The sequence below is a fragment of the Pteronotus mesoamericanus genome, unplaced genomic scaffold (assembly GCF_021234165.1).
Source record: "Pteronotus mesoamericanus isolate MK-2021 breed Mesoamerican mustached bat unplaced genomic scaffold, CSHL_Meso_final scaffold_651, whole genome shotgun sequence".
NCBI classification, from domain to species: Eukaryota; Metazoa; Chordata; class Mammalia; order Chiroptera; family Mormoopidae; genus Pteronotus; species Pteronotus mesoamericanus.
Window position 1 is genome coordinate 6,167,312 of NW_026555325.1, and position 27,453 is coordinate 6,194,764.

Consider the following 27,453-nt stretch of genomic DNA (forward strand, 5'->3'; position numbering starts at 1 on the left):
ATTGTCTTTTTTCTATAGTAGTACTTAGTATGTATGGAAACATCATAGCTAGCTCCCTTGGGTCCTACATTCCCTAACACTAAAGCCGATATTAATATGACCTCTAGCTATTGAACATGAAGTGACTGGAATGTTGTACTTTTTAAGGAAAAAAAAAACAATAATAATCCTGCCTCCTAGAGACTGCATTTTCACACCACCACGTTTACTTTCATAGTTTTGTTGCTTTTTTATTAAATTTTTAAGTATTAATCTGAATGGATTTGAGATATAGATATTGATAATTCTGAACTCAAACTCTGGTAGCTCTATAGCAAAATATATCTATACTCTTATTGATTACCTATCAATAATAAAAAATAAATTTGGAAATTCTATCTTGGCGTCCGTCTGGTTTTCCAATCTGGTTAACCTTCTTAAAAGTTCTGGGCAGAATACATGAGTGGGAAAGAAGTCTATGCTTTTATTGCAGTGTGTCCTCCAAGGATTTTCCAAGTAATGGAATAGTTTCAAGGAAAGTGTTAAGATTAACTGACCCCCTGGTGAATATCATCTGAAAACTGATAAGTTCATTCATTTTCTTTACTGTAGGAATTCTCAGAATCCTTAATAGGCTAATAAGCATTGTGAATCACAGAGAAGGGAAATAGAATGCTACCTAAAAAAAAAGTTCAATTGATTATGGAATATTTTCCTATTCAGTACTTTGATAGACCAGTTCTTCACAGAACACACTTTGGAAAATTTCACTCCATTGTAACTTTTCTGGTAAAAAATGAATGTATGACCTGCCTGTGTTGGCAAGGGAAAAATACAGCATGGGTATGAAAAGACAGCACTGACTCCCTTCTAATAGGCTATTCTATTTACTAATATATCATGTGTGATGGGTTGAATTGTGTCCCCTAAAAATCAATAAAGTCCTACACCTGGTACCTGTGAATGTGATCTTTTTTTTTGGAAAGAGGGTCTTTACATATGCAATCAAGTTAAGATGAAGTCTTTAGGTTGGGCCACAGTCCAGTATTATTGGCGTGCTTATGAGAAGGGGAAATTTGGATAGAGAGACATCGCATACAGGAGCCAACAGAGAGACACAGACAAGACACATTGTGGAGATGGAAGCAGAGACTCAAGTGATGCGTGTACAAGCTAAGGAATTGCAAGGATTAATGGCTTTCCCTAGAAGCTAGGAGAGATGCAGGGAACAGATTTTTCTCAGAAGGAATCAACCCTGCTGACTCCCTGAAGAGAACTTCTAGCCTCTAGGACTCAGAGAATGAAGTTCAGTTGTTTTAAGCCACCCAGGTTGTGGTATTTTGTCATGGCAACCGAAGGAAATAAAGTGAGATTTTGCTGTGGGGGATTCTATGACGTATACCTAAAAAAGTGGTGTTGGATTAAGTAATGGGTACAGGCTGAAAACATTTTACAGCACTTAATAGAAAGAACCTAGATTGCCTTGAAGAGGCTTGGTAAAAATATGGATGTTAAAGGTGCCTTCAGTGAGGACTTCAAGTGAGAAACATATCGGAAAGGGAAGGAAAGGCAATCCTTGTTATCTAGTGGCAAATAACTTGGTGCATATTTTTCTACTGTTGGGAGCCAAGTAGAACTTGTAAATAATAAACTTAGATATTTAACTGAGGATATTTCAAAGTAAAGTGTGGAAAGCACAACGTGGTTTCTCTTTTCTGCTTACAGATAATGTGAGAGGAAAAAGATAAATTGAGTAAAGAATTCTGCCTCAGGCCTGGCTCAAAACATAGTCTATCTAATATACCATGTTTATCACTTCTTGTATATCTTTTCCCTCTACTAGAATATAACCACACAGGGCCAGGTATGCCAGTCTGTTCTGTTCACTGATATTTCCCAACTGCCCAGATGTGTAAAGGATCAATAAAACTAATGCATGGAGCTGAAATTCTCAAATTAGGCTCACCAGTTTTCATGTCTCATTTTCCAAAAGGCTTATAAAAGATTCATACTTCTTATATTTTTTGTAATTGGAAAAATAGAATTACTTAATCTCCAAATGAAAACAATTTATGTGACTATATTGGGTTTTACAACAGAGACATTGACATAAAATAAGAATTAAAATTTACCTAATAATGGGATTCAAAACAAGGATGCTTAGGTAACTTCCCTGAAGAAGGACAATTAAAGAGTTTCAGAAAAGGAAAAAAAGTTTATTTCATAGAATTGCAAATTTTAAGCTATTTATGAAATGGGTTCTCAGTGAGACCTTAGCATTTTATTTTTCTAATGAGACTTGGTAATAGCTGGGTAGTCTTGAATACCATAAATCCCATTAACAGTAATAACAAAAGAAACTAACTAACTCATAGAGACACAACTAGACAACAGTACTGTGGTTACCAGAGGAAAAGGGATGGAGGGAGGTGGAAAAGGGTAAAGGGGAAATAAATGGTGATGGAGGGAGACTTGACTTGGGGTGGTGAACACACAACACAATATACAGACGATGTGTTATGGAATTGTATACCTGAGACCCGTATAATTTTATTAACCAAGGTCGTCCAAATAGATTCAATTAAAAAACAAAAACAAAAAAAAGAAAAACAGTACTAGCAAACAAAGATCCAAGCCTCCATAGAATACATCAGACCATAAAAAAAGATGACTGTCTTTATTTTAGCTTAATCAAACTTCCACCTTAAATAATCATTGTTTTAAAAATGCTACATAAAATGATATGAACTTTATATGAACAGTCTAATTACGTTAGGGATTTAAAACAATAACCTAATTAATTGACTTTGCCCACCCTCATTCTTTTTTTCAGTAGCTTTCATACACAGCCATACCTCCTCTTTTAATAGAAGTTGATACTCTGCTATGAATTATTAAAAGTTTTATTTTTCATTGCTATATATCCATATATGCCATTTCCAGTAATAGAGATCTTTAAGTATACTATTTAGAAAGATATTTTATCGATGTTAAAAGACTAAAAATTGTTATAATTTTAACAATTATATAACAATTGTTTTAATTAATATAAAAACAAATATTTAGGAAATATTTCTTTTCATTTCTTCTATATATAAACATAGTTATTTGCAATAATTATGTTAATGTTTACACACATGCTCAATCATCCATCTGTTCCTTCCAACTTCACATTACCAACATTTTTCAAATTCATCTCTTTACATATATATGTCTTATATACATCCACCTTGTGATGATGTTTTGCTGTAATACCATCAAAACTTGCATGTACTGTTTTATTAAGGCTCTAAGTCATTGCTCTCTAATCTCTCTGCCTTTCTCCCCCAATTCCCATCATCTCTAAATTGTATTTAAAAGGTTGTCCTCTTCTCAGTTTTCTCCTTGGGCAATCAGACTCATTCCTCAGGTTCCTGTACAAACATCCATGCATCTGCTACGTCTTCCCCAACTCCTGCAGGTGGGGTTATTCGCTCACTCTTTTATTCCATGTTTATTTTAGCATTTGGGCCATATCTCTGTTAAATAGCTTATTGTATTGTAATAATTATGTTTGGGGATCTGGCTCCTCTATGAGACTGTGTGCTCTCTAAGATAAGAACTGTAACTTTCTTTATACTCTTATCTCTAGTGCATTGACCAGTACTTGAAATAAGTTAGAGCCTCAATAAATATTTACTGAAGAAACACATAAAAAAGAGAAATTTAGAGAGCAGAAGAAAAATTAAGTCAATAGATATTTGTGCTACTGTTATAGTAAGTCAAAGCATTATGGAAATAAATAGATTAACATCTTTATTTTTCTTGGTGCAATTTTGGGGTCTATTTAATATGGTGAGATATCATTTGCCTGGACTGCAGAATAGCATTCTGCATATAGCCTTTGAAGTAATTTTCAGAGATCAATGTGGCTATTTTCATTTCTATAAAGATTCATCCAGATTTATCACATTTATCAGTGACTTTCTTACTTAGCCAGCTTCTTCTTAGTCCTCTCTCATCAGGTCATAGTAAGAGAATGTGATTTTTCTCTTCAGATAATACAAATAGAGTTATCCAGGAAAAAGAGCTCAAAGCAAATCAGCTTACTATACTGATGAATTAGCAAAATAGGGGAAGTAAATTGAGAAATTTAATTATCATGTTTAAGTTTTGCCATTTTTCTTAATTTACTTTTCTAATGTGAAATTATAAACATACAAAATTCTTGAGAGAGTAGTACATAGAACTCTCATATTCTTGTCAATCAGCTTCAACAATTGTTAGTGTTTTAGTGTCCTATCCTATTTGCTTCAAAGAAAAGCCTAAATAAAATACAAAACAAAAACTAATATGTAATTATTAGCAGTTTTAAAGGACTTCAGGCTATGTTTTCAAAAAAGGGAGTGAAAATATGCTGTGGACTTATTAATATAAAAATCAGAAACGCAAACTCAGTTTGCAGAAAGTCCAAAGAAAACTCACGTGTGTTTGCTCAGTGTGAGCGAACTCACGTGCATCCACAGGCATGCATTTATTTTGAGGTCTACAGAATGAAGAACAGGAGTTTGCCCTTAAATAGGACCCTGTAGTCTTCTCTTGTGCTTTCGCTTTCCAGTCATTAGTCATCACAGCATCGCAACCTTTAACAAATTGGTGGTAATAATATGTACAGTAAGAAGAAAGGGAGAGCCCTTGTGCCTTCCCCATCTCTCTAAAAGCAGAATATCTGCTCTGCTTTAGATTCATCAATGAATGCAAGGTCTATTTATTTCAACTTAAAAAAATGTTTTAATGTCTTTTACAAGCAAGACATGCTAAATCGTGTTCATTATTCGGTTATCCACTCATTCCTTCATACATTAAGCATTTATTTAGTTTCTCCTATCTTCCCTCAGAGTACACAGACATGTAAGTAACAATGTGATCATAAAAATAAAAATCAAATGCCATGAGAACATCTATTAAAAATAGATTATCTGTGTGCTATTTCTGTGGTGTTAATCTAAAGAGTAAGTCAGGACATTACTGTGACAGTCTAAATATAAGAATTAAACTAAGCTATGAGAATAGCAGTGGGTGTAGAAAGGATATTACATTTGATATATTTTGTCCTGCTGAGTTTACCTAACACCCTGCCCTTAGCCTCTGCTGAATGTATAAACCTAGGTGGCCAATATCGCTGCTCTGCACCCTATATAATAGAATTATAGTGGGCAGCTAAATTAGGGAATCGATCCAGAAACTAAGCTATGAGTTTATTTTTTCTTTTTAGAATGTGAAATAAGAGGTAATACACTGGAAGTACAAGACATAAACTTATGGAGTTCAAGTAAGTTGCATTAAAGTAAAATATTATAAGAAAGGTTTAAGGACTTAAATCTGCTCTGGTCACCCAAGGCTTAGAGTTTTTTGTTTTTTGTTTCCAGTTTTCACCCAAGGAGATAGAATTATTTTTAAAAAAATATATATATATATATATATATATATATATATATATATATATATATAATTCAGGATATGTTTTTTATTGATTTTAGAGAGAAAAATTGATGTGAGAAACATGTATTGGTTGCCTCCCTACACTCCCTGACTGGGGATCAAACCCACAATGTAGGTATGTGATCTGACCAGGAACCAAACCTGCAGCCTTTTGGTGTACGGGACGATGTTCCAACCAACTGAGTCACCTGGCCAGGGCCCACACGGCTGTCTTAAGTCCGGAAATTACTCTCCTTTTAGAGCCCTACTGGCTTCTTGATGGTCAGTGTTTCCTATCTTAGTTGAGTTCTGCATACTTAAAACTTTTCCCCAACTCCTCAACTCAACCTGTTTTTCTTGAGCCTTTTTTCGTTGTTGTTGAAATTTTTGTCCTTATAATTAAAGAGTTTAGGCTTGAATAGTTAATATTTACTTAACTAATTAATTTCCCTTAATACTGTATTTAGAACTCTGATTCATTTTTTTTGTTTTTTTATTTGTTTGGTTGGTTTTGTCATCATCTCTTAATGTCATTCTTTAAGTTGCAGTAATTCAAATAGACACAATTATAAATATAGCTGGAACAAAGTTGTGATGATTAATTTTATGTGTCAACTTGGCAAGACAGTAGTATTCAGTTATTTGGTCAAATACTTTTTCTAGAGTTTCCCTGAAAGTGATTTTTATTTTAATTAATTATTTTTTCAAATACATTTGTCTCTGCCCTACCCCAACCACTTTCCTTTGCCCCCTCCCCGCTTCTCTCCCTCAGCTCTTCCCCTTCGGTTTTGTCCATGAGTCCTTGCTATGTGTTCCTTGACTTTCCCCTTTACTACTTGTTTCTCATTGTAACCTCTGAAACCATAAGAGCTATTATTTAGTATCTATTTGCACATCCTGTTTATAGCTTGGGACCTTATAGGGCTTCTTAAATCCTTGTTAAAATAATAAATAAATAGTGCACATGAAAGACATGGGGAGATAACATCTAAGGGAAATGACATTTGATTGAATGAAAAGAGGAAAAGTCAGGAATGATCCTGCAGTTCAGTTCATTTGCATTATAATCTGTCTGATTGGTTTCATTTAAATTTATTTTACGGAATTTCCTGCTTTTTTAAAAGTATAATAATGAACAATGTATTAAAATATGAGTTATTAAGAACCTAAGAGGGTTTGTAAATTAATGAATTCAAATTATCTGGAGCTTAGTTCAACAAGAGTGGTAAAACAGTAATTTCTCCCCAAAAATACAAGATAAGATTAGAGGACAATGCTTGGATTCCTTTGGCACATGGGGTTAAATTGGCAGAACACATCTCTTAGAAAAGCAAATCTTCAGGAATTACCCTAAACTGAGAACAAGTGCTCACTAGCTCTAAAGCCATCCTTTTAGCAGATTAAAGGGTTAATGTTGATGTTTAGGTAATATAATTATTTCAGGCTACCTATAAAACAGCAATTATTAAAAATCAATATACTTTGTATAGTCATGGCAAAAATCCAAACTGAACTTTGCAGTGAAGGTTAGTTAAGGCATGATTTGTGGCGTCTACTATCCCTTTCCAGGGGCGGCCTTTAAAACAGCTGTTATATGGCATTGACTATTCTAGCAGCCTAACTGATAAAGGCGGGACGGACTGCATCTTGTAAAGAAGATGATTTTAACTCCCCACACCATGAAACAAATAGAAATGGCATGTGGAAGAAGCAATAAAGGTTTTCTTTCTTAAAGTTCATTCTGGACACATTAGCTAATAGAAAAGAATGATACAAGACATACATTTTTGCTCTAAGTTAAAAAATAATTTTCTGACATTTCATTTATAATTGTTTTCTGTTGAAATAATTCATGGTACAATAATACTGTCACAAAATTCAAATATATTTAACCATTAGAAATACCAAAATTTACAATCTTTACTGTGATCACAATTAATATCTCTCTCTCCTCCCCGATTTTTACACTTTTTTTTAATGCACTTAAATAATGACCCTCTTTGGGAACCCATTCAGTTGAAGCCTTTGTTATAGTATTGATTTTTAAAGTGGCTTGTATCATTCAGGTTAGTTGGACATACTGGGAAATTTTCCAGACTTTGGCAAAAACCCAAACTGAACTTTGCTCCAATAAGCCAGGAAGGATTTCATTAACCTTTTAGTTAAAAAAAAAAAAGTGTATTTCTCATTTGCTCAACTCTAAGGCCATGTATTCCCAGAGGAATAAAACACCCAGATCATAACACGTTTAATATTTGAGAAAGGTAGAGTGTTAGAATTGTTTCTACAGCCAAGAAATGGTTTGGCGCATCCTTCATACTTTTACATGCATAGTACATATGTAAAAGTTTATGTTTACTACATACTATGATGATATTAGTGTCATAATGTCACTGAGTCAATGCAATGTTTTGAGGTTCTTTCTCAAATGGCAAGGAAAGATTAAATGAAAGGAGGGAAACATTTTTGTGTTTGAAATAATTTTAATTGTTTTAAATTTCAAAATTAATATAAATAATGGTCAATTCTGACCATTTCCCACTGTATTGGTGAAAAAGTGCCTGACAAGGAAGGAAATACTAGAACAGCTAAGTAAAAATTAAATAATCAGAAGAATTTAAGCACAATTTTTATCATCAGTATATGCAAAGACTTATTTTTTGAAGTGTATTTTCCAGATGCTGGTAAATTCATTACCTATTTTCTCAAAATAGAATTAGAATTAAACTAATCATACTACTGCCTCAGTTATGTCAAAATTAAGGGTTATTTGGACAATAATTAATAAATCTCAGGACTTTCCTAAACTAGGAAAAACTTTACTAAATTGAAATATTTAGGGTTAGTTAGAACTCTATACTGAGGTAGGGCAGAAAGTGAAATAGTTCTGACAATTTTGTCAGAAGTTTTCCTCTCACAATTTTGAGTTTGTGGATTTCATGTGAAAATAATGGATTGAGGAAAATATTTAGGGGAGCAAGAAGGAAGATTGGGGAGGAGCAATATATATAAGAATTTCATCTCTTTCATACCAAGGCACTTAATTAAGTAATGAATAATTTTAAGTATCTCTTTCTATTGAAGAGAAAATTGTGTGATCTTAAAAATTATACATTTTATGTTTGTATTGCTCATCTATGAATATCACAGCTAAGTATCCAATTTTAAGTTTCTTTATAGATCCTACAATGGTACATTTTTGAAACAGAGTTACATAAAGATAAAATGGCTTCTTTTTGAATTATGTAACTTTCATGTCAATTATTATACTTAACTTCCTTTTTAGAACTTGCATGTCAGCAGGTAGTACAGGGTTCTGCTACATATCTTTTAATATATCTACTTAAAAACTGCCCTTTGAACTTCAACTTCTTGCTGTCGCATCAGTAAAGTGATTCACATTACAAATTGCTGCATTAACTGTTCCAGGACTATGTGAGTCTCCATTTTTATTGACATGCTTGTGTCCATAGAGTCTCTTTGGGAAGCAAAGAAAAAGAGCCATTGTCTCTGCAAATACTACCAGTCAAACAATGAAAAGGATTGCTAGTGGCTATCCTATTTTTCGGCTGCTGTAGTGACATTGTGAAATTCTGATGTTCTTGAGGTAGCTGTCCTGCTGTTCATTCCAAATTTGTCGGTTATTCGGCACCTGGTCCGACCTTAATGTCTAGGATGAACTGCTGAGCTATGAAGTGTTCTGATTTTTCGATGCTTTGCCAAATTTCTCCCCTCCATTCCTGCCACCTTTAAAATAACAAGGTCAATTAAAAAAAAAAAAAAAAGGCAGAGTTTCAGGTCCAATGGTGCTGATTATCAGCATAACACATGCGGTGAAGCATGACATCAACTTGTCCTTGAAGACTATGGCAAGTCCAGTTGGAATTAGCTAAGATTACTCAAAAAAGCAATTGTAAATGAAAAACACACATTTTTCTAAGGATAATTTACAAAACAACGAATACGGTGTACTTTAACATTTGTTTTCAAACCTATGGTTATGCATATTTAAAAAACCACTTTTGAGAAAAAACATTGTTAATTCACAGTGGCCATGTCCAAATAAATAAATTCTGAATGAATAAAGCAGCCACATTCTTCTAAAATTGACTTAATAAATTGCATGGTTGACACAAAAATTTGAAGACAGTAAAAGTAAGACCCTATTGATTGATAATGCCATGCCAGGTCTCCCCAAAATCAAAAAGAATCTGTTCTTAGTGTTAAGATCAAGGAAAATTCCAGAAAAAGAAAGTTCCCCCAAATTGAGTAATTTACAAACATTTTTATTTCCTTCTCATTGCCTATATAATGTCCATGTTTTATCTTTTCTAATCTTGTGGTATCCATCTACTCTCTTCTTGCAGTACAGAATTTTGAAATTTGGTCTTATATACACTCATGTAAAAATAACCTAAATTTTAGATGAAAATAACACAGTTTTGCCTTAGAATCCCCCACCTCAGTAAGCAGGACAAAATTATATCACAGTTCTCATTCTGTAATGGGGTGCTGAGCTGTAGGTCCTCCCCAAAATCCTAAAGCCCCCATAGCTATCACTTGGGGGATGAGGGAAGCAGATCAGGACCACTGAGAGCCACTTTGCATATCTGAAGAGCTTGCCCAATGTTTTAATAACGTTAAAATCTATGCCTGTGCTTGGAGCCAGGGAGATAGGCATGACTCTAACCTGTGATGCAAGGTAGGTGGAGGGACTTCCTGCACCTTTGATAGTCGCTCGGCGACCTGGAGGCGACTTCTCCGTTAAGGGGCCACACTTGCCCGGACTAACAATGGCAGCCGAGAAAGGCAGAAGAAACTGCCAGGTGTAACCCAGTGTGAGGGGTGTTGGAAAAGTGACTACGGAGGAAGACTCACATCGGGATTTAAACCCAGGTGCGGCAGCCATGCTGGGGCTTTTTACCGTGTGGTTTGGGAGAGGAGAGAGTGGCTCTCTTGACCACGGAGCTTAGAAAGTAGAAAAGCAGGATATAGCAGCAGTGCAGGGCGCTTGACCGTGCGGCTGGGGAAGGAGAAGTCTCTTGACCACGTAGCAGCGGTGCGGGGTCTTGGCCATGTGATTTGAAAGGATGCAGAAGGATTCTCTGGCCCACCATGAGGGTGCTGTTTTTGGATTAAGAATGGGAGCCTAATCGAACTACGGACTTCTATTTTCTTTTGCTGAGATACAGTACCCCTGTCTGGTCTGGTTTGGAAAGGGGAGGCAGTACTGTGTGTGTGTGTGTGTGTGTGTGTTTGTGGGTGTTTTGAAGGGATCTTGGGATTTAACGGCAACATTTCACTATTATTCTGAATCTGTATAACTTTTGAATAAGCAGTTCCTTTCCTTTTTAACAAATTCTGCCATTGAGAGCCACAGTTCATATCAGAGGAGGGGAAAAAGAACCACAGAATAACAAGACCCACAGGGGAGTTTCTGTTACAATTCCCTGTTCAACAGGGCTATACAGAATCGGGTTATGATTTCTAATGGATATAGAAAATTATTGGTTATACACACACACACACACAGACTGCAAGGAATAAAATGAATACATAATATATATGTACATGGTCTACAGAAAGCTATGCAAATAGTAACTAAATCTTCATTTGAGAACACTTAAAGGCAGCTAGTAGGGTATAAGTTGTTTTTTATTCACCCAACCAAAATTTTTATTGAAGACCAGCTATATGCATAATGCTATACATACTGAGTAGATATTTTATCATAAAACTTTAAAGTAAGAGAAATGTTAGCAATCAGCCAACATTTCCTATATGAGGAGAAGATGCCCAGGGAGGTTAAGTAACATCTCTAAAAGTATCAACATCTAGTTTAATAAAAAAGCACTAGAATATTGATTCCACAAAAACATGGTTTGTCTTCATTTGAAATAGCTAATATATGATGTGTATATCTATTTAGAACATTCTTGTCTTTGAATTAAAATAGTATTAAAATATCACTGGGCCCTGGCCGGTATGGCTCAGTGGATTGCTTGCTGGCCTGTGAACCAAAGGGTCACTGGTTTGATTCCCAGTCAGGGCACATGCCTGGGTTACAGGCCAGGTCTCCAGTAGCGGGTGCACAAGAGGCGACCACACATTGATGTTTCCCTTTTTTTCTCCCCCTATTCACCTCTCTAAAAATAAATAAATAAAATCTTAAAAAAAGCAAAACAAAACAAAATGTTGGTAAATATCTCTCCTTGTATGTATGTATATGTGGTTTTATATATATAATTATATATGACCATATTTACAATTTAAATATAACTACCATTTAAAAAATCAAATGTTATTTTAATATTATTTATTCTCCCAAGCTCCTTTTTACAAATGTAACTCATTAAAGGGGCACAATTAAACAAAAATGTCTTCTGTTCCTAGTAGCAAAATTTTTCTAGCTTTTTTTTTTGTGGTAATTAAAATTAAAATGTTGTTTTTGGTCCTTTTCTCCTTCCTTTTGAAGCCACAGAATTTATTCAACTGAAGAAGTCTCAGAAAATCACCAACACAATGCCAACATGATTCAGCAGAAATGTTATGTAATTATTCAAACCTGGAATGTTACCTTGAGTGATGTAATTAATATTATACTCAATGATAGGATATTTCAATTGCCTGAGATAATGGATCTTAAAAAAAATATTGGATCATATCAATCCATCTTAATTAAGGCTAAGAAAAATTTAGAAGAAAGATAAAAAAACATCCTAAGGACATTATAAAATATTATCTACTCTGTGAAGTATTTTATAATCTTTCCAAACACTTTTCTTTATGCTTCTATTTGCCCATTTATTTTAATCTTTTACTTGTCACTCTAATTTACCTTTTCTTCCAGGCATAGTACCCGATCTGCTCAGAGCTCAATACCTGTTTGCTAAGTAAATAAATAAATAAACAATAAACGTAGTATACATTTACATGCAACTTTAGATATCATGAACTTTGAAATTACTTCACACATACATCAATGGTACCTAACTGCAGGTGAGCATAAAAATCACCTGGAGTTTTTAATAAAAATACAGATTCCAAGGACTCTTTCTTGAAGAAATTTGGGTCATGACTGGGAAACCATAAGATTAAAAGTGCCCCAGAAGAGTTATATGATCAGGTAATTTGGAACAATCTAGAGTACTCCATATTTATGTATGGAAGAGCACATTTCAAGAAGATTAAGAAAACACATTTAAGTTTATATTGTCCATATATTCTATGGAATGATTGACTGATTCTCTCTAATATTATAGAGAGGTTCACATTGCAAATGTTTATCCTGTTCCTATATTTGGGTCTTAGGCATACATAGGTTTAAAATATGATGCAGATCTTTATACATCTCACAACACATGAGGGAACAAACATCCAAATGTAAATTATTAGAGGCTAGAAATAGACCTACATAAATATATTCCACTGATTTTTAATAAAGGAAAAAAAGGAAATACAAAGGAGAAAATATAGCCTTTCAACAAATGATGCTGGAACAACTTGATATCTCCAACAAGGATATGAATCTGGATATGAATTTTATATTCATCACAAAAATTATCTAAAAACAGATCACAGGCCTAAATGTGAAATGAAAAATATTAAAACTCCTCGAATACAACATAGAAGAAAATCTAGGCTACCTTAGGTATGACAGTAACATTGTAAATATGATTACATGATCCATGAAATAAATAATTGATAAGTTGAACTTAATTAAAATGATAAAACAATGTTCTGTGAAAAAGATCAAGAAAATGAGACAATAAGCTACCTACTGTGGTAAAATTATTAAGGCTATAAACAGACACCTCATCAAAGACAATATACAGATAGCAAATGATCATAGGATATTAGGGAACTGTTAAACACCACATATCATTGGGGATTTGCAAATTAAAACAGCAGTGAGATACCACAGCACATCCATTAGAATGGACCCAGTTCAAAACATTGACAATAGCAAATGCTGGTAGGGATATGGAACCATCCTCAGGAACTCTCATTCATTGATGATGGGAATATAAAATGGTACAGAAACTTTAAAAGACAATATGGCAGTATTTTATAAAACTTAACATTCTTTTACTATATGATCCAACAATCATTCTCTTTGGTATGGAACCAAATGAGTTAAAAACTTACGTCCACAAAAAAACACCTGTATGCAGATATTTATGTCAGCTTTATGCAAACTAAAAACTTGGAAGCAGCCAAGACATCTTTTAGGAAGTGATGGATAAATAAACTATGGTATACCTAGATAATGCAATGTTATCCAGTGTTTAAAAAAAAAATAAAGAGAAAGAGAGATCAAAAAAAGAAATAAAGAAAACTTAAATGTATATTGCTAAATAAAAAAGCCAATCTGAAAGGATTACATATTGCATGATTCCAACTAAAAACTATGGATGATACAGGGAAATTTGATCAGATCACTGGGGAGGAGTAGGAAGGAGTCATAGGAGCAGGTTTCTCAAGGCAATGGAAAACAACCTAGTGCTGGATTGGCTGAGAAGCCGGATGTCTCTGGAGCACATGGAATTATGGGTGCGAAGCTTTGAATATGGGAGGTTTTTTTCTTTCTCAGGCTCTCTGGGGCTTCTCCCTGGCTCCGTTTTTCCTCAAGGATGCCTGGATGATCATGATCATGTCGCAGCTATCTGCGTTTCACCAATGGATGGTATTTTGCACGGAAGAAACTCCAGGCACAGCCTAGAATCTAGGATCGGCCTGGCCTGGTAGAGGGTGGCAGGGTTATTCTTCTTTGGGTGTTCTAGAGAGGAAGAGCTCTGAGGCAGAAGCCTGCTTTTCTTCCAAAACTGTGTAGCTTTCGTTTCTTTGTATTTTGTAGCTTGTGTTGTTTTAGTTTGTAAACTAACCCTCTAAAGATAAGATAATTAAAACTAATAGGGGGAAAAGATAGGAGAACTCAGGTGTTAAAAAGGTTAGCCTTAATTAATATACTTAAGTGATTAAAGTTGTAAGTAAAGAGTTAAAGATTTCAGCCTTAGTTCATAGGCTTAAGTGGCAAATGCCTGTGGAACGCTGTTATTTCAAAATTGTGAGGTTTTTGAATAGTCTCCTTTCCTTTATTCACCAAACCATTGTCTCTGGAATTTGGCCTGGAGGGCAGTGGTGGGTAGGAGGACCCCACTTGCTGTTTGGTAACATGACATAAAAAGACCAGTGGTCACAAGGGGTAAAAGACCAATGAATAAGTGGAGTACAGCAGGTTTTTAAGGCAATGAAACTATTTTTTAAGATAATGCAATGGTGATACATGTCATTTTCACTGTTCAAAACCCATACAATGATAATTCAAAAATAATACAAGATATAACATCAAAAGTGAAAACTAAGATAAAATATGGACTTTGGGTGATGATGATATATCAAAGTAGGGTCATCAGTTATAACAAATATTCCACTCTGGTGGGAACTTTGATAATAGGGGAGGCTTTGCATGTGTGGGTATAGGGAGTATATGTGAAATCTCTGTACCTTCCGCTTAATGTTCCTGTAAACCTAAAACTACCCTAAAATAATTTTTATTTAAAAAGTCAATTATAATACAGCATGGTAACAACTGGACATATTTTGAAGGTTCTGAGAGAGCCCACAGTAAGTGGCTGAGAGGAAAGAGCAACACGAGTCTCTGAACAGGGAATAAGATCCAAGGACACTAAAACTGGCTGACTTGCTTGATTCAGAGGATAAATAGAGATAAAGAAAACACTCTATTGGACTCAGAAAGGAGGTAGGCATCAGAGAAGTCATTATCACTCTTCTTGAGCTTAGCATTTCTCTATAGCTCCTTGTCGGTAACTACAAAAGTAAATCACATTTATTTTCTTAATATAAAGCGTAGAATGATTAGAATTTAAGAAAATATTTTTTTTAAATAATCCTCCCCTGAGGATATTCATTGATTTTGGTGGTGGGTGGGAGACAGAGAAGGAGAAATACTGATGGGAGAAACATTGATTGGTTGCCTCCTGCACGTTCCTGGCCAGGGATCGAACCCAAAACCTAGATATGTGCCCTGACTGGGAATCAAACTCACAACCTTACGGTGCACAGGACAATGCTCCAACTAATTGAACCACACAGCCAGGGCAAGAAAAGAAATTTCTTGATGGAGGAGCTGATGTTTTTAACAGAATTCTTCCAATAGGTGGCTAATTGGAATTTTAAAAACTGGTTTTGAAAGACAATAAACATGTAAACAGGTGAAATAAGTGTCCCTCAGTCCTCAAGCAAGGTTACGTGCAGTGGGGGAAGGGGGAGAGAAGCGATAATAATGGTCTATTATCAATAAATACTTATGAGAATGTTATATACACTATCTCATTTAATTTGCCAACCAATCCAAAATATAGGTATTGTCATCATTTGCCGATAAACAACATGACATGCAAAAATCAAACGTTCCATTGGAGACCAAGCTAGATCTCTAAGTAATATCTATATATTTTTCAAATTTACTATGACCAATGGGTTTTAAAATTCTTTGGGAAAGAAAGACTCATAGTCTCCTAATATACTTCACATCTACTGGCATTTTTACTCTCCATTTGCAAAAGCCATTTTCAGTGGAAAAAGCTAAGTGAGGTGGGGTTGGGGAGTGACAGAGACGGTGAGAAAACACCAAACTAAACATGGTAAGCTACCAGGGAGTCTCCTACCGTCTGCACAGTCTCCCACGCAAACACCGTTTCTTTGAGGGAGCTTTCTCTGACCCCCGCCCCAGACGAGGTGAGTTTGCCAGCCCTTCTTTATAGCACTTTAAATTAGCTGTTTGGTTTCACTTTCTAAGGTAAACTCTTGAGGTAAGGGATCATGTCTGCTCCAGGAATGTGCAAATCTACCACCATGGCTTTATCGCCAGTGCCTGGAACACTATATAAATTTATAGTGAATACAATAAAAAAGATTTGAAATCATGTAAATAGTTGTTTCTACTTTAATATCTGTTCTGAGCAAGATTCTTGCCCTGAAAACAGGTTCCTCGTATCCTGCTTCCATCCTTTCTACCTTCTACAAATCTTATAAGGTTGACATTTTGCAGCATTTAACTCTAAATGTAACTCAAGTTTGTTTAAACAACCATTTTGAGAATTAGACTTCAAACTGAGGGAAGGGAATCTAAGGTTAATATATCAAACTGAGGCTCTGGCCTGATTCTCCTTCTTCCTATAGACAATCCATAAACTTCATATGACCGTTGCAGAGAATGGATTCCTAGCCAGCTATTTGATTAAATTCTGTTCCAACCAAGAGGGAAGTCATTAACAAGCTAAGGAAAAAACGGTTCAAGAGAAGAGCAATCCCACCCCCTGTCAAGGCATTCATAAACTGGATCAATACAATCTTAAAAAGCACCCACAAAAACAGAAATGATATTCTAACTTCATCCAAGTTCGCTTGCCCCCTACAGCTAACAAAAGGCAATATTCTACCACTCACAGCAGTAGCTTAATGTCCCCTGCTGCTGTGGAAAATGCTATATTGGACAAATGGGCCTCAGTGCGGCTATGGGATTAAGATGCATCTGCAGAATCTCAGAATATAACATACAGGAGACTACGGTTGTTGAGGACAAGACCGAGAGAGCCTACTGTATTGATTTCCATAGTGCTCAAGGCAAAAGCAGAAAGAATGAGATTGTTGGAAAAAACAATACTAAGTTACTAGCATAAAGGAACAGAAACTCTCTTAAGCAAAGCTGCAGGGACAAAACCAAACTTCCAGAAAAAAGCCCTCATAGTGGGTTCTTTAACTGACTTCACTTGTCACACTCGAAACTTCCTTATGCCTTGAACTACCAGTTCCTATTTGAATCGCATAAAAGAATTTAGTCTTTCATGGAGTTTTTGTTTGTTTCTCTTTCAGGTTAATTTAGCAAAGACTTCTCTCCAACCCCTACCCCAGACTAATCAAATAAAATATAACCCCAAAGCTATAGCAAATCATGCTGTCACTATAAAAGCCAAAAAAGTGACTACTTAATTAATGACTATTGTGAGAATAAACTCCATAGTCCCTTACTATGGAGTTTACTATTCAATGCCCTTTTGGAATGCTCTTCAATCTCTTTTAAGTTTTCTAATTATGTCTTATTTCTTTCCATCTTTACAGTTTCTTTTTTTCTTCTTTAAAATTCATATCATAGTACTCTACTTTGCATGTATGGTCACTAATATCTTGAGATCATCAATCTTATGATTTTTTAAATATTACCTATAAAGTATACAAATGCCAACTTTTATGCATGTTGTGGTATATTGTACAAATATTTTTATTTATTTTTAAAAAATATTTTATTTATTTATAGAAAGAAGGAAAGGGAGGGAGAAAAAGAGGGAGAGAAACATCAATGTGTGGTTGCCTCTTGTGTGCCCCTTACTGGGGACCTGGCCTGCAACCCAGGCATGTGCCCTGCCTGGGAATTGAACCGTGACTCTTTGGTTTTCAAGCCGGCGCTCAATTCACTGAGCCACACCAGCCAGGGCACAAATATTTTTTAAAAATGTTATTAAAGAAGAAACATATAAAAATCTGGTATTATTAAATTAATACAGCACTTAAAATATTTAATAATTAGCAACTGAATATTTTTAATTCTCTAACACTCAATTCAATATGTCATTATTTTCTGTAGTTTCTGTTACTCTCTGTCTAGTAGTCATGCATTTCTCCTGGAAGATTCTCTTGCTATGGTTGCCCTGTTATAACCTGTCAGTGAAGCTTTACCTAAGACTAGTTCGTTAGATTGTTTCTGTATCCTGAATACTTTTGAAGAAATTTAAACTAATGAGAATTGTCAGGGCCATATTTTTCTATCTTTTATATAAAATACAAATTTAATTTAAAATTACTTCCTGAGTCTTGTTTAAAACACAAAATGTCCAATTACGAAAAAAACTACTTGACAATAGGGGGAGTCTTTTAATAGATTTTAAAAAAGTTTTGTTTAATTGGATCTAATATCAAATACAGTTAGGCATTTGGTTCAGGATGAAGATTAAATGAAGCTAGAGAGACAGGAGTGAACCATAACATAAAAACTGATCAATGTTGCTCAAAGTTCTTCTAGCTCTGTACCAATTAGTCCCAACAGCAAAACATTTACAGACAGTTGTACTCTGTGAATGCATTCCAGTAGTGCTGCAAGAGTTAACAAACGCCTATTCTCCTGGACAGGGCCATCCTTTTATAAAGGAGGACAATAGCCTAAACTACTAATTTCTAAATATGTTCTGGATTTAAGGAGGATCAAATTTGTTTAAGATTTTGACATTTTTCTCAGTATCAAATTGACTTTCATCTTCAGAGTTGGAATTTTCCACATGAACACTATTTTGGATATTTCTCTGTACGTCTTCATTTATATATGGCTTTGGTCACTCCTGAGAATAAGGTGGTAATTAGTCTCCAGTAAACACAGGAAAACTGCATATTCCAATAACTTAAAAGAGGAAGCTCTACAAACTGGTGGGGATGCCAGTATTCTCTCTGAATGAGTCTGTTTTTACTCTAGTAACTGAAATTGTGTATTCCATTCACATCCATATCATCAAAATGACAAAGGTGAATATTCTGGCTTTAAGGAAAGAACTATAAACATGTATATGGATATGGAATTAAAAGACCCATAGAGGTCATAGCACCCTTAAGACAGATATTACCTTCAAATTATTATTACAGCACACTTGCTTGGAGAAAGTTAGGTATCTAGAATCCAACATTAAAAAAGTTAGCCTCAAATATTAAATTCGAAGTATTTTCTGATTCATTTTCTTCCAAGGAAGTGCTTTTCTTTGAATTCACTAATGTAATTCCAGAAATAATTAATGTAATGGTCTTGCTATACTTGTTTTTTATCTTAGTAAAATATACTAACATAAAATTTACCACTTTTAGATGCGCAACTCAGTTGCAATAGGCATACGTTCACACAGTTGTGAAACAATCACCGCTAGCCATTTCCAGAAATTTTTTATCACCCCAGACAGAAACTCTGTACTCATTAAACATTACTTATTTTATGAATATTCACAGGCACAATCAGGTTGCATTAAAGAACTGCTGAAATTCTGAAAAAAAAAAGGACTATAAAAATTAAGCAATCTAAAGTAAAATTAGCCACATGTGCTAAGGTTCTTGAATTAGCATAGGAGAGAATAATATAGAATTCATGTTACACACTCTTCCATTTAAATATTTGTGCCAAAAGAAAACTGAAAAGGGTACTAAGGATTTAAGTTCTTTGTTCTTTATCACAAAGATATTAATGTTAGAGCTTGGGTTAAAATTATTAAACATGAATAATTATTTCCCACTAAGCAATACATTTTAAAGAATATTCAGAAAAAAAAATAACCCTATTGGGAAAATTAGTTCTAAGAGAAAATGAAATACATATAGCAGTCCCCATTTCTTATATAATGTGCTCATATAAATTCTATCAAAAAGGCTCATCCTAAAACATATTGTTCTCTTTTTATAGAAACAATGTTATAATTGGGGGGCTGTATTCCTGAGCATGACTTTGCGTAAAATTAAATCATAGATATGACCAACAAGATGTCATAAAAGCAGAGCTATAAAATCTATAAATCTTTGTAATCATTTAAAATAGTAAACTTATACTCCTTTGCAAACTTTAACAACTAGAAAAGAATTTAGAATATTGCTGAATTTAAGCCCCTTATTTTACAGAGGGGGATATACAACCAAAACCTTCTCTATGAAAGAGTGACATTCTTTTAATTTCCCAAAGAAGCTTGTAACAGGAGTCACTAAAACTGAAGTTTACTTATTCTCAAACTCTTGTTTCTTATATGTATTTTAATGCTTCCATTATAATATTTCAGCAATTATGTTGTGCATTAATTATGCAGTATAAATATTAAATTGGGTATATATGCAATATATAAAGTTTTATAATATAAAAAGCTATATACAACTAATATTCTTTCTGTATGTACGTTAACTTCATAAATCATTTATTTATTTAGAATTTTGGTAGACTTAGTGGTATTAATGGAGTGCACCATTTTAATTAAGAATAACACAGGGAAGTTTGACCAGAAGTTTGGCATTGATTTTCCTGTTGATAAAATTTCCAATTGAGTAAAGATATGCAAAAATATTATTTCTTTCTATATTATTGTAAAATAACCATTTTAGTTTCTTGATATGTAAAAGTATCTCTAAATATTATAATTAAGAGGAATCAATTTTGAACTTTATTGTATGACAAATATTTAGCTCTCTAGCTAAAACCACCCATCCTCCACATGTACCACCAAGGAGAGCTCTGAGAGAAACATTTACTTTCATTCATCTCCCAACATCCCACACAAAAAGGAAAAAAACAAATTTAAAATTTCCACTCTAGGATTATATGCTTATATACAGGATGGATGAGAAAGACAATTTTCCCATAACCTGCATTACAGATTGATTAAAAGTACCTCATAGCCTTTTAAAATGTAATTTAGAGAAAATCATATTCTTTCACATCAGAAACACAAACCATGCCTCCAAGATTAGGAATGAAATACATTGGGTGTTACCCCCAAATCTGGCAAATGAGTGAATAAAGGCTTTCAGAAGTGAAGTGTATATTCTAATTGGTAGTGAGAGAAATGTTGAAAAATGGAAAAGGACTACTATATTTTGCTTGAATCTTGAATATAGTCTTTATTCTTAAGGAAACTAGTACTCTGCTCACTTAAAAATATGAAAAATCTGCATTCTTTATTTGCTTTTAAATATGTACTTGAAAAAAGTGTTATATGGGAGTGGAGGGCTGGTGTGGCAGCAGAGAGCAACAGGGGAAAACCGGGAAACTGTAATAGAACAATACAATCTAAAAACTATACAGAACAAATGATTTGACCACCTCAATGTGTCCAAATATTTTAGCTGGCTTTTGCATGCAGCATATGGAATAACATTTCAAATATGACTTCCTGACAGTATATTTTGAAAATATTCTGGTTTAACACACCTTTCCAGTGAAATATAATGGAAAGAGCTAAACAAATTAGTGAAGATAAACACATCATTTGATGAATGAATGTATAAAATAATGAATCCCCGAGTGACGGAACAGACCAGAAATGAGTGGTTATATGTCTAGAAATACAGGCCTCTTTCATTCTCTGGTATTATATATTCAGGATTGATAACTCACCTAATAACCTACAGCAGTCCCAGAGGGGACTGTGTTACTCACTCTTAGCATTGAGCCAGCAGCAGATTTCTGTTGGCCTTTGTCTTGATTTTGTCATTGTTGTCTCCGTTACCAATTGACAATCAATATTAAGTGAATATTTATTGTGTTTAAGTTGTGTACTGAGCATGATAGCCAAGATACAAAACAAGGACCCAAAACTAATGGAGTCTAATACCTACATGTATAAAGAATAAATATAAAAATAAGCAATACATATATACTGCTTAACATTGGGTATCACCACTAAATTAGTGATATATAGAAATTATGAATATCTGGAATGTATAAACTGTTTTATTAAATAATTAAAATAAGAACTCAACAGAAAACAAAACAAACATGGGCCTAGGGTATTATTAGGAAATCCATAGGCTAATAAATTAAATGTACAAAAGCAGATGAACTCAACCCCAGTAACAATGAGAAAAATGCAAATTAAAATACTAAGGTATAAATTTGCATTCATAATGCTGAAAAAACTTTAGATTAACTAATTAGATTAGTAATATCAAATGCTGAAATCTGTGGTTGGTTTGTAAATTGGTAAAGTCCATTTGAAATGCAATTATCAGTGTCCATCTAAATTAGAATTGTAGAATATTTCTTTGACAAAGTAATTCCATCTGTAGGAATTTAATCTTGAGATATTGCCATATAATTTTATATAACTTTGTATCATATAATTTTATATCATATATAATACCAACACATGCCAATAAAAATGTTCCTTGCTCTATATTTGAATGTAAAAGATGTGAACCCAACTAAAGGCGCAGCTGTAGAAAAGTGGTTAAAAAATTCATGGTTTTTCTCTATTATGGAATACTTTGAAGTTGTTAAAAAAAGTGAGGTAAATTTTGTGTATTATCATATATTCACCTATTGGGCATATGGCTAAATGAATAAAGTACATCACAGAACAATACATATGTTTATGTAAATTAACATATATGTGTCTATTCCATCTAGCTTACATATGTATATATGTAAATGCACAAAAAATGCCTGAAAAAATATATTACAAACTGTTGAAATCTTTATTTCTGGGAGGAAAATGAGAGTTGGGGAAGAAGTAAAGGGAGGCTAGAATGTTTTGCATACTGTTTGGAATTTTTGCTTCATGAATACATTAATGTAAACTTTTTGGGGTTTTTTTTAGGGCAAAGGTGTGTACAAGAACAGAAAATATATGGGATTGATAAAGCAGCAGCATCAGTATTGGGGCAAGAATGACAGATAGATTAATGGATTGTATAGTAGAAGGAAAATAAGAAGCTTACCAAAGTAATTTAGAAGGCCCTGGGCTTTTCTTAAAAAGAAACTTTTTAACTTCTTCAGCTCTTTTGAGATATAATTGACATGTGTAGTGTATCTATACATAGTACATGTATTGATTTGATACACTTAGATATTGTGAAATGATTACCATTGTAGTGCTAGTTAATACCTTCATCACATCACATAATAACCATTTTTTGTGGTGAGACTATTTAAGGTCTAATCTCTTAGCAACTTAAAAGAATATAATGTAGCAGTGTTGACTATAATCACCATACTGTGCGTAGGTCCCCAGGACTTACTCATGTTATAACTAGAAGTTTGTACCCTTTGACCAACATCTCCTCATTCTCCCCACTTCCCAGGCCCTCAAAACCACCACCATTCTCTTCTCCCTTCATGTATCCTTCTTTGCCTTTGGTATCAGGGTAATTCTGGCCTTATAAAATGGATTTGGGAGTATTCCCTGCTCTCTACTTTTTGGAAGGCTTTGAGAAGAATTGGTGTTAATTCTTCTTTAAATGTTTAGTAGAATTCACCAGAAACACCGTCTGGTGCTGGGCTTTTCTACTGAGAGATATACTTTGTAATTGTTTTTTTTTTTAAATTAGAGTTGACTGTTGCGAAATATTTGATTTCTGATTCAATCTCCTTACTTACTTGTTACTAATCTGTTCAAATTATCTATCTCTTTAAGATTCGGCCTTGGTTGGTTGTGTGTTTCTAGAAATTATTTCTCCTAGGTTACCCAATTTGTTGGCGTATAATTGTTCATTGCAGTCCATACGATTCTTCTATTCTGTGATATCAGTTGTACCATCTCTTGCTTTTCTGATTTTAATTATTGAGTCTTCTTTTTTTTCTTCAGTCTAAAAGTTTTTAAAATTGTTTATCTTTTTAAAAACCAGTTCTTCGTTTAATTGATCTTTACTAACCTTTTTTCTCATCTTCGTATCATGTTTTTTTTTACTTCTCTGATCTTTGTTATTCCCTTCCTTTTGCTAACTTTGCAGCCATGAGATTTCTTACTCTGGGCTTGTTTTTTTTTTTTTTTTTTTTTTGGTTTTGTTTTTTTTTAATAAACAAGTATATTCCTTCAGATCTTTTTTACAGCTGAATTGCTATTTAATAGAGTAAGGCATCTCAGCAGCCACTGTGAAAACAGGAAGTTGAAATCCTCAGTTGTGAGACAGCTACTTGCAGCCCCGACCCTCAGAGGATTAGGACTCCATTTCGGCAGCGGTCGCGAGTGTCTAACAGTGCTTGCTTCCACGGCACACACTAAAACTGTGCAGATACAGATTAACATGGCCTTGCACAAGGATGGCACACAAATCTGTGAAGGGATCCCTCTTTTTTGAGGGGTAATAACTAGATTTTTGGAGGTGATTACTTTGTAGGGCATACAGATGTTGTATACTAGCAACATGTAAAAAACAGACAAACAAACCAGCCCACACGTATCTGCCTAAACAAGGCTATGACCAGGCTCCTATGTAGGAGGCAACACTCGGAAGTATGTGAACTAGCTGGAGGCATCCTGGTCAAGGACAGCTTTGCCCTACACAGGGTGCATGTTCAGAGCAGGAAGAGAAGGAGACACAGCAATAAGAATGGTTATGAAGTGTTTAAAAAAAAAGAAAAGTTGTGAAGTTGTACGACAGAAAATTCATGGAAGCCCCACTGCTAGGTGAAAAGCATTTCCATGATTCAGTGCCCATGAGAAGTTAGACCTAAGCAAACAGACTGCGGGTGTGCTCCCGGGGGCGCCATCCCTGCGCACAGATCACGGTGCAAAGGCCAAGCGGGCCTTTGGGAATGCTTTCTAACTGAGAATCGGTACCAAAATGAGGAAGTTCTCCTATTGATAGATGACGGTATAAGCCCCAGAGGCCCCAGAAACCCAAGGAATCAAAGAGCAGACAGGGACACTTAGGTAGATGTGACTGGGGATGACTTTGAAATGACTTGGGACAGTTGAGGTTTGCTTGTCTGTCATGTCCCTGCATAAATCCCAGGAAGTGCCTCATCAACAAGCTTTGATGTGAGGAATCACATCCTTACTTGCCCCTCTCTCTTTCTGGAGCATTTAAAAACTCTGTTTTTAATTCTATTTTAATTAGTATGCATTGGGATTGTGTTTAAAGTAGCATTACTTCATCAGAACCCCTTTGAGACTTTAAGTCCTTTGAAAAGTCTGCACATAGGAGAGGAAAAATAAAAAATTTGTCTCAAGGTCAATTTCACATTTCACTGTGTTAAAAATGCTGTTTCTAGAAATTATATTTTAGTGCCAAGTACGAATTCAATTTTCTAAGGTAAGACTATGTTAAAAATAGGTTTTCGATTCAGATTTTCACTAAATGCAAGATTTTTGTGTGACAGAGCAAACACCTAAATCAAGCAATCCTTATTTTAAGTTTTTCACCAGTGTGGTTGGCCATGCAGCAGAGACTGAAGGTCAAGTGAATTAGGTGTGCAATTGGGTAAATTATTTAGTCTTCCTGAGACTTGGTTTCTCCATACATCAAAGGGTGCACCTGGTGACTGTGAACATGCTACAGTGTCTGATCAGTATTTCTTTTTTCTTTTCTTATTGACACTTTTAAAAAGCAGTTTTAAGTTCACAGCATAATTGAGGAGAAGGTACAAAGATTTTTCACGTTTCCCCTGCCCCCACACTTGCATAGCCTCTCCCATCACAAAGATTCCTCACCAGAGTGGTACATTTGTCACTGCAGTTGATCCTACACTGACACATGATAATCACCGAAAGTCCATGGTTTACGATATGGTTCACTCATGGCATTGGACATCTGTGAGTTTGCGAAAGTAAGTTATGACATGTATCCATTATCATGGTATATCCAAAGTATGTTCACTGCTCTAAAAATCCTCTGTGCTTCAACCGTTTATGCCCCAATTGCCCCCAAAACCTTTGGCAACCACTAATTTTTTCTACAGTCTCCATAGTCTTGCCTTCTCTAGAATTTCATATAGTTAGAATCATATAGCATGCAGCCTTTTCAGATTGGCTTCTTTCACTAACTAATATGCATTTCAGGTTCTTACATGTATTTTCATGGCTTAATAATATTTTTTCTAATATTAAATAATATTTTATTATCTGAATGTATCATAGTTTATCCAGTATCCTTTTGAACACATCTGGGTTGTTTTCAAGTTTTAATGAATTTAAATAAAGCTTCTATAAACATCTATGTACAGGTTTTAGTGGGCAGAAGTTTTCAACTTTTTTTTAAAATACCAAATAGTATAATTGCTCGGTTGTATTTTAAGACTATGTTTAGTTTTGTAAAAACACTGCCAAACTGTGTTATAAAGTGGCAGTACCATTATGTAACCTCACTGGCAATGAATGAGAGTTGCTGTTCCTCCACATCCTTGCCAGCATTTGGATTTGTCAATGTTGTGAATTTTGGCCCTTCTAACCAATATATAGTAGCATCACCTTATTGTACTAATTTGCATATCCCTGTTGATACATGATGTGAAGTACCTTTTTTAAAAAAACTTACATTTTATTATATTTATTTAAAACTATAAAATGTAAGACAAAAATAAAAAAATACAAGAAAAAAAGAGAAAGCTCTAAAAGAAAAAAAATGAAAGACCTGTGAAAGAGTAGGTTGAAGAAGAGGCACAGTAGCTAGAATTAAGTAGGGTTCTAGAAACAACTTGTTTTTCACTGGAGCAGGGTACCAGCTTACAGTCTACAGGAGCCAGTTCAAGTTTAGATGATGGCTCTCCCTTCAGGGGCAGTGAACCCAACACCAGCTCAGGGTCTTCTGCAGGAGCCAATGTAGGTGCCATGATGGCTTCCACTTCAGGGGGTATGAACCCAGCACCAGGTCAGGATCTTACGCAGGTGCCAATGCAGGTGCAGGTGATGGTTTAATCTTCAGTGGTGGTACATCCAGTACCAGCCCAGCATCTTCTGAGGAGCTAGCACAGGTGCAGGCGATGGTTCTCTCCTCAGGGGTGGTATATCCTATACAAGCTCAGGGGCTCCTGCAGAAACTGCCCCACATCAGGTCCAGACCTGCAGACGGAATGGATGTTGGTACTGGATGCCAGTTTAGAGTGACTTCTAGAGGTGGCAGGACAGTTGGCAGTGGACAATCCTCTGATTCTAGAGTGACCTTTATTCTGCACTGGTTCCTGCACATTCACCTTGCTTCACAGGATGTGTAGGCGCTGAAGCTGGAGCTGGTTATGATTTATAAGCTGGTACTGGAGACTCAGGCTCTGTCTTTGTGGAATCAGGTCCTCTGACCCAGTCAAGTGAAGGTGGCCATACTCCGGTGGGAGCCTGAAATGCTAAGCTGCGTGCTGACTCTGTGTTGGATGCTGGGGGGTGGCCTGGGTGACATCTGGGCAGGAGGCCTTTCCTGGATACTCCTGGACCCCAGTTCTGGAAAACCCTCTGTGCCTACACTCACATGCTGGGGCTTATTGGTGGT

The 27,453-nt window shown here is 35.0% G+C and overlaps 1 protein-coding gene and 1 pseudogene across 1 annotated transcript in view; one reads left to right on the forward strand and one right to left on the reverse strand.

Annotated features, from left to right (window-relative positions):
• The window catches only part of LRP1B (LDL receptor related protein 1B), a 1,772,547-nt gene that overhangs the window by 1,243,050 nt on the left and 502,044 nt on the right, over window positions 1–27,453 (reverse strand). The window lies entirely within an intron of this gene.
• Window positions 24,231–24,327, forward strand: LOC129062006 (uncharacterized; annotated as a pseudogene).